This window comes from Sceloporus undulatus, chromosome 1 (assembly GCF_019175285.1).
Source record: "Sceloporus undulatus isolate JIND9_A2432 ecotype Alabama chromosome 1, SceUnd_v1.1, whole genome shotgun sequence".
NCBI lineage: Eukaryota > Metazoa > Chordata > Lepidosauria > Squamata > Phrynosomatidae > Sceloporus > Sceloporus undulatus.
The window spans coordinates 188,377,025-188,391,806 of NC_056522.1; positions in this window are offsets into that span (position 1 = coordinate 188,377,025).

Sequence of the window (14,782 nt, forward strand, 5' to 3'; positions counted from 1 at the left end):
GATCTCTCTCTCTCTCTCTCTCTCTCACACACACACACACACACACACACACAGAGTTTTTTTAAAAGAGTATTTATGTATTTATTTTTGTATCCCATCTTGCTTTCTGTGAGCTCAAGGCAGTATATCAAGATCATCTCCCCTCTTTTATCCTCATGACAACCCTATGAGGTGGGGTAGGCTAAGAGAGAGTGACTGGCCTAAGATTACCCCTAATGTTTTATGGCTCAGTGGGGTATAGAATTTGGAATTCCTGCATCCTAGTCCTACCTTTCATCACTATACCACTGTAGCTCCTCATTTGCAGAATTCATTCTGTCCAAACTGATGCTGCCTCCTAGAACAGAAGCAAAAGCTTTCTTTAGTCATTCATTAATTTAACCCTCATGCACATTTTAGACTTGGAGATCATCACAAGATTGCAGAAAGGACTTTCAGACGACGTCACGCTTATCCGGACATTATCCTGTATGGAAAGCATGAGTGACAGTGATCACATGAAAGCCTTTGAAATGACGTCACACTGATCCTGGAGATTATCACATGGGAAAGACAGCATCCTTCTTCCATTGCTAAACTCAGCTAATTGCACAATCGGGGATCATACCCCTGTGCACTACTCCTGTCCTTCTCCCATGGGTAAAGTGTCATGGAGCAGTCCCTGTGCACTTCTCCCACTGAACTAACAGGAGTTCACATTAATACCAAATGATGGCTCCATGACACTTTACTGACAGGAGAAGTACGTGGGGACAGTTGCATGATGCTTTACCCACTGGAGAAGGACAAGAGAAGTGCTTGGGTGTGATCCTTGACTGTGTGATTAGCTGAGTTTAGGGACAGGAAAAGGACGGGAGAAGGACGCTATATGGTAATCTCTCCTGTCATTATCCCACCATTGTCCCATCATTGAAGTGGCATTGTCCAGCATTTTGCATTAATAGGAATTCGTGTTAATCTGATGCCACTTCAATGACAGGATAATGACAGGATCAGTGCTACGTTTTGAAAGGCTTTTGCGCGATCACTGTCATGGATGGGATAAGGATGTGGGAGGGATCCCTTTCCTATCCCATCTGTGTATAATAATCTCCTGTGTCTGCACTGACAGGAAAACCCAGTTTATTGTCAGGGATTCCAGAACCATGGGGGGATGAGAAATTCACACAGGCGGTACCCACAATGGGTCTATACTGGCAGCACTGTCCACACACTCCCCAGGAGACTCTTCTCCCTCTTTTTCCATGGCTTGTGGGGGCAACAGCTATCCTACTGAGCATCAGTCTGCTGTACTGATGGTGGTGGTGTGCTAATATGCACTTCTGTGATCGGTCTGCACATCTGCAAAGGAATGGGACCAAAGGAATGAGAAAATTTGAAAGTGAAAGTGCTGTGGCAGGGAGCTGGAAGAAGCAAGTGGCTTGCCCACCTGCCAACACTCCTCCCCTATCCTCTCATCGGCGTGCATTCTGCATGCTCAGCAGATTCTCCTGAGTTGTTGGCCTGATTCAGAGCAAATGGGGACTGTTTTTATTAAAATCTCCCTGGAGTGCCAATGTATCTGTGTTTTGTCCATGTTGGCCCCATGCATCATCTAAACAGGTCAGTGCAGGAAAACGGCAGAAACATTTCTTAATGCCCATGTAGATATGGCCTAAGTTTCCTCCAGCATCATGTTCTGTTGTGGAATCCACACAGAAGTAGACCTGGAAGGCAGGCACATTCTGCTTCATCATTTCCTGGCCAGTTGTACACCAATTTCTCAAATTTCAACCACTTGCCATGCAGAGTTTGATTTGTTTATTTGTTTATTTATTTATTTTTATATGACCTTAGGCAAGTCACCCTCCCCCAGCCTCTAAACAATGGCAAACCTCCTCTGAACAAATCTTGCCAAGAAAATCCCATGATAGGGTCACCTTGGCATTGCCATAAGTCAGAAATGACTTGAAGGCACACAACAGAAGCAACAACAATAATCAGTAAAGAGCCAGGTTGGGCCAAATTTTCTGCCATTGGGGTATTGTTATTTTTAAAATCCCCACCAATATAAATGATTGGAACAAATAAAATGTCCCATCCCATGTTGGAGTTATTGAGGACACCATAAAATAGTAGAGGCCTGCTCTGGTTTCCAGAATTAAAACCAGAGGGAGAACTGGATCAGGGCCCAGGCACATGGGTAATAAGATTAACACTGCCTCCTTGCTCTCTTTTCCTGATCTAAGTTGCTCCTTTCCCCCAGCACAGACATATTCACTATGCAAACCATAACAGGGGAGCATGACTCCATCTACTTTCCCTTGTGTATTGAAAAGCCTGTTATCAAAATGCAAGTGAAAGGATTATGCAGCCGATCTTTGCCACTGAAGGGGAAAAGGAAAATACCAGAGCCTCAGGCAGAGAGGTCTTTTCCAGATCTTTTAATGGGACATTCCAAAGTCTAAACCTAAGACTGTGTCTGCATGCAAAACGTGCGCATCCTGTCACCCAGCCGCAGATAAGCATTTCCTGCATAGTCAGCAGCTGGCCCAGGATGGTCATGACTGGATTCTGAGCACATTCATTTCCTTTGCTATTCAGAAGGGAGTGAAATCTTATATAGCACACTTCTAAAACATTGGAGGGGAGGGGAGTTCCTTGGCCCCATGCAGTAACATTAGCCCTCTAGTGAAAGCACACGGCTGCCAGCACTTGTGCCAACTTCCCCATCTCATCTTCAATGGTCGAAATCCAATCCCCCTGACGACATCCTTGTTATGACAATGCTCTGCAATTTTCCTAGGCAGAGATGAAGACCAGACATATGGTAGGCATTTCAAGTGGATAGGTAATTTTGTCTTAACAATGGTGGGGCCAGCATGGGACAGAGAGAGAGGAAGAGAGAAAGAGAGAGAGAGAGAAGAAGGAAGCATGGTTTAATGTGGCCAAGGATTTCACTTCTGTTTCTTATCCTTGGGTCAACGTGAACTTTCTGCTTCTTGGGCGGAGGGTGTATACTCTCAAACAGTCTCAATTTGCAGGGATAGGCCCAAGTTATTTCACTTTTTCAGTTGCTTTCAAAATGTCCCACTTTCTCTCTTCCCCTTATACCACTCCCTTCTTTTCTTCTCTGCTTTACTTCAATTGCTGCAAACATAGGTCTAAAAAGTACTGCAGAAATAGTGCAGTTTCATGCCGCTTTAACTCTGATACCTCAAGACAATGAAATCCTAGTATTTGTAGTTTTGTGAAATATTTAGCCTTCTCTGTCAGAGAGTTCTGCTGCCACAACAACCTACATAACCCAGGATTTCATAGGATGGAACCATGACAGTTAAACCGGTGTCAAACTGCATTGTTTCTGCAGAGCGGATTATACCAAAATTCAAAATGCAAAAGTTTGCACTCAATTAACTCAGCAGGAGATGAAATAAGAGAGGATGCAAAGTGGCCAGACACCCTCCTTTTCCAGGACATGCCCTATATTTAAGCCTTCTGTTCAGGAGGAGTTCCAACATGTCCTCCATTCTGAACATGACTTAAAAGCACATTAAGTAAGACCACTTTTGCTGTTTCCCTTTTAGAAATCTGTCTACTTGGCAGCCTGTCCTCGCTGCAAATAGGGGAACAGGACTGATCCTTCTAAATTTCTTTTTTCCTGGGAGCAGCAGCAAAGACTTGCCCCAGAGCTCAGGTTGCATTTATTTCTCAGAGGGGAAATGGACAGCAAATGTGTTAGGCCATGGGCGGCTGGAGGACACAATGCAAATATTGAAAGGGTTTCAGTACAATAGACAATGCAAATATTGAAAGGGTTTCAGTACAATAGACAAATGAAAAGAACAATTTCAATGTAGATCCAGTCAAGTTGGTAAAACACAATTTTAAGCATTTGTCTTGCTCAAGTTCTATAAGTTTATTGTAAGCCAACAAGGCATTTTAACAAGGATATGTTCATCAGAAAAATACGGTTAAGTACACAATAAAAAAGCATGTGTAATATAGGTGTAAATAAACCATATAATGCATTTATATTTATATTAGAGCTTTTATTTGGCAATGTCCTACATTTTTCTTGAATGCCCTATATTTTGCATTGTCCTCCTCTGCGAATATAACATCTGGTCACACTGAGGGGCTTGGATAATAATAGCAGTGATATACAATAATGGTCTAGGACTGATATGTCTTTTTGTATAGGTATGCCCTTAGAATAAAAGAGTTATCAAGTAGGAAAAAGATGGGAAGCATTATTATTGTGAGTGCATCTGTGCACATGTGTGGTATTGCACAATGGTGGCCTTCCCCTGCCCAGTGCCCTCAAATCTCATTAGTCCCAACCAACACAGGTAATGGTGAGGGATTTCATGAAGTCCAAAACTGCATCTACACTGGAGAGTTAATGCAATTTAACTGCATTAACTGCTTTAATTGCCATGCTTCTATAAGATGGAGCCATGACAGTTAAAGTGGTGTCAAACTGCATTAATTTTGCTGTGGGGCAGCAGCCCAAAACATCTCTAGAGCACCAGGTTGGAGAAGTCTGATTAAGAACATCTGGAAGCATTTTTAGATTTTTCTGCAGCATCCTAAAACAACGTCTTGTTGGAAGAGGCAGTGCACGTGTGTGAGTCCCCATTTTGTAGCCAAATAGCCAAGTTCTTGTGTGTTCCTACGTGTATCCTTGCTTTGCAAGAGATCTTGTTCTAATAGCTTGCTGTTCTGCAACCACACACCAAGGGAAAGAAAGCAGAGCAGCTTTGGTCTCCCGCCAAAAATATCTGAGTGTTCCACATGATTTAATCCACCCCCACCCTATCAAATCACTTAGTTATATGTCAATGTTTCTTATTTAATGTTTTCCAGCTCCAAACAGCTTTTATTCTCTTCACTGAAAATCCAAACACAAAAACACCAGCAGATTTATGTCATCATATAAACATTTGCTGAGAAAGAGTTGAAATTAAAAGTAGGGCAAATACTCTTCCATCCCAGCATTCGCTTGAGCTTGTTTTGGGCAAAACATGGCATTTGGACATGATTCTTGCTTCATGAAAATTCTAGTCAGGAGCTTTACACATGCTTGCTCTCAACACTTGAGCAGGTTTTTTTCTGGCTGGGGAACCTGGGAATTGTGGTCCAAAATGAAATTTTCTCAAGCTCTGACCTTGAACGATTAGTTTTCCAGATTGCAAAGAAGCCATTGAGCATATAGGCCTATACACAAAGGCTTTTTTCCTACCGATATTCCCACTCTACACCAGGGTTGCAAGAAGTGGAGCTCAGAATTAGGTATGTCCTCGAAGGCTGGTGGTCTGTACCTATTTGGTGTGGCTCTGCTCAGCCCCTGAGAAAATATCACCATTTGTGCTCTACTACATGTCCTTCATCAAAAAATGCCACTCTGTTCATTAAAAGAGTTCTCAGCTATTGCAAAGTACTATGGAATTTCTTCCTTGTTGATCAGTTAACCTGGACTGCATTTCCTTCCAGCCCAATGGTTCCCATGGCCCAGCCAGCCAGTATAAAATGGATCACTTTAAAGGACGACTTTGCAACCTTTTGTTTGATTTTGATGCAATGGGCTTGGGGGGCAGATCTGCTTTTAGGGCACATGATCTAATTGAAGCAAGACGCTTCACATGGAAGTCACTAAGCAAAAACATATTTCACATGTGAAAGTGAGATGTAACTAGAGAAGATGCTGGAGAAGGCGGCAGGAAAGTTTGTTCTCAAGAGGAAGTGCACACACACATAAGCACTATGCATTCCAGACCTTGCAGGCTGACAAGAAGCCGTGCTATATCAGGACCATACAAACCCTCAAGATCCGGAGTTGCCTTAGGTCAGCTTTGGCAAGGGGAGGTGGCAATGCGAAAGAAGGGGCATTGGAGGGGAAAGGGTGAAATGTAAGAAGTGTGAAGAGTCAGCATGATCCATACAGATAGCAAGAGAATTCTGTTTGACAACCCAAATGGTGTTGCCCGGAAAAGATAAGACTTTTGCTGGGAGGGAAAACAATAATTGTTTTTAGTGTGACAGATAAGAGATTAGGCCTCCCTTCTATGATCTGCCAGGCTAGAAACAGGAGCTTTCTAGGCTGCTACCGTTTAATATTTAAGTTGTAGAATGCAATTGCCCAGCCTTTCTCTTCCTCCTCCTCCTCCTCCTCCTCTATCCAGCCATCCATTCCCCCAGGAATGCTGAATTTCCTCTTAGCTTGATTTAATTTTAAACTTGGAGATAGTTCTGCCATTTCCTCTACCTTGTGATAATGATAATTTCAGCTTAGACTGGCTAAAGCAGGAGAGGTGGTTTTAAGGTGGGGGAATCAAAGGCATGCCCAGCGAAGAGTGAACACGACAGATTTATCTGTTTCCAGAAGGGTCTCCAAGTCAGACTGTTGCAGCAAAAACAACAAAGAGTTTTGTACACCTCAAGGATTAGCACATTTTAAAATAAGAACAACAGAGGCAGGTTACAAACTGCCAAAAAGCAGCGCTCTACCGCCGCTGGCAGTTGCTGCTTCCGGAACTGCAGCAGCCAAACTGTGCGGTTCCCAGACGCAGGGAAGAAGAAGCGCCAAAATGGCACTTCTTCTTGCGCTCTGAATGGGACGCCTCGAGGCGCTACTTGCGCACTCGAGGCGTCATATCCGGGGCACAACGTGCGGACGCTATGCATCCGGCACATAAAAATGATGGCACCCCATGTGTATAGGGCGCCGCCATTATTACGCCCCTGTCATGTGCTAGGGGTGAGGCCACTGTGGACGCTAGGTCCTCGGCCAACCCCTAGTACATGACGGGAGCGCTGCAAAGGCCCGTTTGTAACGGGCCAAAGAGTCCTAGGGCCCCTTAAAGACTAGCCCATTTATCAGAGCAGGTCATGGATCAGATGTAGTAGGGTGGAATCCATAAAACCTTCCAGTATAACAAAATTGTGAGGATTAAAAGTGGGCCACCAGACTATTTGAAAATTGTTCAATGGCGGGGGACCCGGTTGTTGTCGTACAAAAAGGTTTTGTGGGCTAGCATCAAAAAAGGGAGAGGACAGCAGTCCATGGTCTCTTTCACACTAAACAGTTACTGTTCTCTGATTCCACTTTAACTGCTGTGGCTGCATCATGTGGACTTCTGGAATTTGTAGTTTTCTCCAAAGCACCAGAGGCACTCCCTGGCACAGAATTCCCTCCCTTCCCTCCATTGTCACTCCCAGAATTTCATAGGAAATTGCCATGGCAGCTGAAGTGGAATCATAATTCTATAATCATAGAGTTTGAAAAAGACCCTTGAAGGACTATACCATAATACATTTGTCATTCTTTAAATGCTAGAGTTTGTTTGTTTTTTTGTTTTTTTGTTTGTTTGTATAATCGGACCTTCTTATACATGGATTTTTTTATACACTGATTCAAGTATCCACAGTTTGAAAATGTTCAAAAAAAGTATAAATTTCAAATATCAAATTTTGAGTTTCCATTTCTTATAAGGGACACCATTTTGCTATGTCATTATATGTAATGAAACTTGAGCATCCACGGATGTTGTTATCCACGGGGGATCTTGGAACCAAACCCCAGCATATACCAAGGTACACTGTACACTGAGGTGGTCAGGTGATTGGAGACTGTACTAAGAGGTCTATTCTGTATAGTACATAGCTTGGACATTTAATGTTAGCAGATTACAATTGAAGATGCTGGCATCATTACAGCATTGCTTTATTCACAGGATTCTACATTAGCTAATTCATTACAGCCTCATTCCCACTTAGGGATAATTCGATCGCCTATCCAAATCCATAAATCGGTTCAGAGGAAGAGCATGGTTCACATTATATATGAACCGATTTATGAACTTGGATCAGAGATTGATTCCCTCTCCTGTCTCTCCATCCCTGGCCAGTCCATCCCTGCCTTTTCTGTCCCGTCCTTCTCTAGTCCCTTGCCTTCTTCTTCTTCTTCTCCAATCCCTGTGGTCTCCTTACTGGCCTCCCCAGCTTCTTTGTGACCTCCTTACCTGCCTCCCTGGTTTCTTTGCAACCTCCTTACCAGCCTCCCCTTGCAACCTTCTTCCCAACTTCCCCAGTTTAGCTGGGAATGGAAGGAGGCCGCAGATAAGCCAGGGAAGCCAAGAAGGAGGTCACAAGGGGAGGCTGGAAAGGAGGTCACAGAGAAGCCAGGGAGGCCAGTAAGAAGGCTGTGGGGACAAGAAGTCATGGGACTGGAGAAGGCCAGGGACAGAGAAGCTGGGGACCGACTGGCCAGACATGGAGAGACAGGAGAGGCCAGTGACAGGAGAAGGCTGGGGCCATTGCAGGTGCCCCCTGTCACTGGCAGCAAATTTGAATCTGGATGGTTCACATTGGAATGAATTGATTTATTTAAAAATAAATCGATTCAATCAGAAAGATGCGGGAGGAAATCAGTGTCTTTTTAAGGCAGATTAAATGGACTAAAAGCATGCCTCTCCTTTCTGAATCATTTCAGCAATTTGGATTAAGTGGGAACCATGCTCATTTAAACCATATCATAACAAATCACGATCCAGTTTAAACAGTAGTGGGAACGATGCCTACATATGCATAACTAAGTAACGTCTCCTGTCCACCACCACCCAGCTGACTAATCAGCACCTGAACAGACTTCTTTTGTCCACCACCACCCAGCTCACTTTACTAGCCAGCAGCCACATGAGGCAAAAGAAGTCTGTTCAGGTGCTGATTAGTAGTACAAGGAGGATAACCTTTCCAGGACCTTCCCATCAGCAAACAAGAGAACAACAAGGGATTGTGACAGGTGTCCTGTTTCTGATTGTCACTACCTTACTCACTAATGGGAGAGGGCTGGGAATATCTTCTTCCTTGCACTCAGCTCAGCACCTGAACAGATCTCCTTCATACGATATGGCTGCAGGATGTTCAGGTGGGCTGGAGGGCATTTATATAGGTCCAAAAACACTCCATAAATAAACCAGTTTGAGACAGCTTTAACTGACCTGGATCAGTACTAAGGAATCTTGACAACTGTAGTTTATTGTGGCACCAGAGCTCTCTGACAGAGAAGACTAAATGTCTCACAAAACTACAGTTCCCAGTATTCTTTAGCATTGAGCCAGGGTAGTTAAAGTGGTCTCAAAATGGATTCTTTCTGCAGTCTGTTTTGGACTTCAGTCTTACAGTAATAGCAACAGCACTTACATTTCTATGCCACTTTACAGTGTTAAGCACTCTCTAACAGGTTTATAATGTGTTAGTCAATTTCCCCCAACAATCTGGGTTCTCATTTTACCGACCTAGGAAAGGATGGAAGACTGAGTAAATCTGGAACCATATAGCTGCAGTACCAGCATTTACCACTGTGCCAACAGGCTCCATTGTTTTACTGAATACAGAGCAATTACCTATCCATAGGTAAAGGTAAGGGGGCGGTGCTCATCTCCATTTCTAACCCAAAGAGCCAGCTTTGTCCAAGGACTGTTCTGGTGGTCATGTGGCCAGCATTATGCACTGAATGCTGTTACCTTCCCACTGAGAAGTAGTACTTATCTATCTACTTGCATTTGCATGCTTTCAAACTGCTAGGTTGGCAGAAGCTGGGACTAGTGATGGGAGCTCATCCCATCATGCGGCACCCAAGCCTTGAACTGCCAACCTGCTGATCTTGCAATCAACAGAGTCAGCATCTTAACCACTTGAGCCACCGCGTCCATAACTCTAAGTGATGAATCTTTACCTGCACTACAGAATTGTTGTTATTCTTGTGCCTTCAAGTTATTTCCAACCTATGGTGACCCTAAAGTGAACCTATCATGGGGTTTTCTTGGCTACTTATTATCTTTAACACCTGTTAGATTAGGAAGGACAGATTCAATCTGAACCGAACATTCAATTTCTCCTGTACAGCATAATGGTGCTAAAAATACTTTGAAGAGATAGTTTCCATGGGAAGCCACATGCAGTGGAACTGGGATGTGGTTTCCAGGTTCATGATAATTGACCAAATATCTTGGGTCTGGAAACTTTATACCAGGAGCAGGACTGCTGTTAGAAATAGCAGACTTATACCTGGTATTCCTTGCTGCACCATGGCATCTCCGAAGTATGTGAGTTGACAGTACTCTGTTTTAAGATCCCATCCTTCCACAAGGAGTGGAAGTATAGGATCTTGAGCCATCAGTGTGCCAGCACTGTGGGCTAGCAGAATAATTTCAGGTGAGGTGTCTGGATTGTGAATCCCATCATCTGTCACCATTCACTAGGCAGGCTGAGAAGGATGGGAGTTATATTATTTTTATTTTATTATTTTATTTTCTTATATCCTGCTTTTCTCCCAGTATAGGGACTCAAGGTGGTGATATAGGGACTCAAGGCGGCAATACATAAAGGATCAAAAAGGAAGGATTGGAAGACATTTGTTGGATTTGACAGTCTTGACAAAAGTGGTATTTTTGTACCTTTCAAGACTTGTTTTGAGAAGACATGGATAACCACGCATTTCTGAGGCTCACAGGGTATTTCCAAGAAATAAAGTATTCACAAAACAACATGTGCCTTTTTAAACACGAAAGGTTAAAATGTGCATAGGGGGGGGGGGGGGGTACTGCAGAAGCATAGCTGCTGCAAAAGTTGGTAAATTGCAAAATTCAAATACAGAAATTAGGAAACATGCATTAAAATTGCAAAAAGTGGGGAGAGAAAGCACAAAGTCTCCAAATACAACACAAAGCAAGGACATGAAGAAAATGCAGGTGGCATTTGGAAAAACTCAGCAAGATCAAGACTGTAAGATTGTTGCATGCCTAGTCACAAGTTTCCTACTCCTGTAACAGAAACCATACTGAGGTTGCAGCTTTTAATGGCAGCCATGCACTTGCCACAAAGTCTACCCTGGATATGGATACTACAATTTCCCCCAATATAGTAGATGGCTAGATGATTAGATAGCTAAGTAGTTAAATAGCGATAGATGGATGGATAGATTCCCCCTATGTAATTAACAGACAGATTGATGATGATGATAGACAGACAGACCCATGTGCAAACACTCCTCCCTCCCTGCCATCTTCTTCTCAATAGATTTCTCCATCTTAGCCAAACCTTGTGCAGCCCCCAGCCCCCATCACTTACATGTTGAAAAAACAGTAGTAACTAACATTTGTGACTTTGGCAATAAAACCACAGGCCTCACAACCCCCAAATGGCAAAAAGACATTTCCATTCCAATCCCAGTTTTAAATTAAACGGTAATGAAAAATCAGCCATGGCAGCTGGGACCAGAGACAGAGATTGTTTCCAGGAACAAAAAGAGACAGCAAGGAGAGCGCAGCCTGGCAATAAAGCAGTTGGTAAACCTTCAAGTAAAAAGAAATTAGGAAAGCAAATCTAGGAGGAGGGAGACAAGCAAAGAGGAGCAGGAGGATGGTGGGGGGAGAGGAGGAGAAGGAGAGGAGCCACAAATCAGCCTTCACTTTATGAATGGATATTTGGAAAGGGGGAGAGGAGAAAAAGATGTTCCATAGTCTTGTGCTGACATCTGGAGGAAAGAGATGGGATTTTTTTCTTTTTGTAAATTCTAGGTGATAATGAAGGAGAAGGTAATGAGAGGATGTTGTATAACATCCTCCTATGTTCTTTGAGTGCTTCCCAAACATTATGTTAGCATTCCTTGCAATCGCTGTATGAACATTGTCTCCATATTACTGAGTACTAGAAACATTGCCTTGCCTAAGGAATGACACAGCTCCTTATCTCTTCCAGACACCTCTAGGACTATTGCATCTTCCTTGAAATGGCTGCCTTCCTCATCCGCTGCTCTCCTGATCTCACTCCTGTGATGCTCACTCTTCCAGCTTTAAGCAGAAAGAAGTGAGAAGTTAAAATTATGGCCATGAATGCAAAAGAAATAAGGAGGGGGGGGGTTATTGGTTCCAAAGAGCAAGTGTCTGTTTTGATTTAAAGTACTTTGTTGCACTGCCAAATCAGACCAAGTTTAGCAAGTCATTTGTTCATTTGTTAAGCCCTGAGCCACTGGGGAACCAAGTGTGTGATGTCTGGAAACAATTGCTTCCTCCTTGGTAAGCACTGGTCAACCTGCCGCACTAGCCCTGGGCAACGTCTCATCAGGAGCACCTGCTAGCCAAAGAATTACAGAGATGCCACTCCATTGTTTCACCAAGAGCATAATTTCTCAGAACAAGTCCATAATGGAACAGGGAGAGTGGATATTTATCCCACACAATGTCCTCCTGAGTAGGAAATTTTATAATTTAAACCCGACTTGTATTTTGGCAGTTGTTACGCTACACCCAGATCGTGTGTGTAATCTCAATCAAGTTCACTGTGATTGGGCCTGATTATCTGTCTTGCTGGAATTACTAATTTTGAGCTCAAAATCAAAACTGGTGAATATTCAGCACAGAACTGTTCACGGTGCATTTGCCCATCCAGACAAACATTTACCTTTGCATGTCTCTCTAACCTACACACACACACACACACACACACACACACACACACTCACAGCCAAACTGCAGCATGTGCTTTCTAACAGAAGTAGAGAGCTTCTGCAGGTCTGGGTCAATTTTCTTCTTTTTCCTCACACAAGTGCATGCACCTTCTCACATTACCATGTCAAAAGATAGCAGCAAATATCTAAAAGGCATTTAAAAGAAAAAGAAAAAAGAAGAAGAAATCATTGCTTTAATGAGGTTCTCCTGGTTTTTGACCAAACTTTGCTCATGCGGTTTGTTATATAATTTGGAGAGATCACTAAAAGTGGTCTTCAGCCACATGTGTCCCCCCCCCCCCCATTTAAAATATCTGTGGGCTCCAAGAACAGCCACCATGCAACTGAATGAAGTAACCTGCTCCTAGAAAAGACATAAAGTTGCATATAGACCATATAGTTGCATACTGGTGAAGTTTTTTGTACCAAGATTAAAATGTTGCTGGTGTTAACTGTCCTTGAGTCGACTTCAACTCATGGCAACCCTGTGGATAAAACATCTCCAAGATCCCCTGTCCTTAACCTCTCTGCTCAGGTCCTGGAAGCCCTGAATGATTCTAGCCATCAAGTATGTAGTCTCCCTCTCTTTCTACTGCCTTCCACCTTTCCTAGAATCACTGTCTTTTCTAATGATTAATTTTTCCACATGATGTGGCCAAAGTACAACAGCCTCAATTTAGTCATCTTGACTACCAGGGAGAGCTCAGGTTTGATCTGTTCTTGGACCCATTTGTTTGTCTTCTTGTCTGTCCTGAGTATTCTCAGTACAATAGAACCTTGTTAGCTGTAGGCTTGCCATCTGCAGATTTCATCGTTCATGGATGGCAAACCCCCACTGTCACTGCCACAGCTGCCAGCTGGCAGAAGCTGCTCTTCTCAGGTGGTGGGACTGTGCGGAGGGGCTCACAGCTCCCTCAGGGCTGTGATGGGCATGCTGCTACTGGCAGAAGCTTCTCTTCTTGGGTGACAGGAGTGATTGCAAAGAGGAGGAAGAAGATGACAATGACAAAGAGGAAGAGGAAGGCAGCGGTAGTGGCAGCTGCAAACTAGATAGGACTTAGCTTTCTAGCAGGGGGACTCTCCACTCTTGGTATGCTGCACCCTGACCCAGCAGAGCGATGTAGCTGAGACCGCCACCACCACTGCAACCCAGGCTCCCAGAAAAAGAACAGGGTGGGTCCTGGGGGAAGGAGGGCTTCAACTCCATGTCCTCCATCAAGTCCCCCGGCACCTACTTCTCTAATGGCGGTGCAGCAGCATGCACATGCCACCATTGGGAACATGGGGACTTGAGCATCCATGGATTTTGGTATCCATGGTGGGGGTCTGGAACGGATCACCCATGGATACCAAGGTCCCACTGTACTTTTTTCCAGCACCCCATCTCAAATGAGTTGATTCTCTTCCTATCCACTTTCTTCACTGTCTATTTCTCACATCTGTACATGGTGTTGGAGAATACAATGACTTGGACGAGCCTCACTTTAGTGTTCTGAGTTATGTCTTTACCCATTATGATCTCATCCAGTTCTTTCATATCTGCCCTTCCCAATCCTAGTCATCTTCTGTTTTCCTCACTGCAGTTTCCATCCTGATCAATATTTGAATCAAGGTATGGGAATTCTTTGACTATTTCAATTTTATAGTAATAGCAATAGCAAGTACATTTCTATACTGCATATTAGTGTACTAAAGTACTCCCTAAATGGTTTACAATGTGCAAGCTAATTGCCCCCAACAAGCTAGGTACTCATTTTAATGACCTAAGGAAGGATGCAAGGCTGAGTGGATCTTGGAGTCCTTGGGGTCAAACTCATAACCTTGTGTCTGTGAATGGCTGCAGTACTGGTGTTTAACCACCAGGGCTCCCTATTTTCTTGTTCACTAGGATGTTAAGACACCAGTTCTGATGATTGGAAGATCAGAAGGTTGTCAGTTTGAGGGCCGAGTGCTGCATGATAAGGTGAGCTCCCATCACTAGTCCCAGCTTTTGCCAACCTAGCAGTTCAAAAGCATGTAAATGCAAGTAGATAAATAGGTACCATTTCTCAGTGGGAAGGTAAAAGCGTTCACATGACCAACAGAGCAGTCCTTGGACAATGTTGGCTCTTTGGCTTAGAAACAGAGATGAGCACCGCCCCCTACTAGACATTCATGTCAAGGGACTACCTTTATCTTTAGGATGAAGTCTTGTTGACTGTAGTGGAATTGGGGAGAATTTGGTCTTAATGCTTCAGGAGCTGAGTGGGTGAAGAGCTGGCATCCAGCACATCCTTACATTTTCCCTCCTGC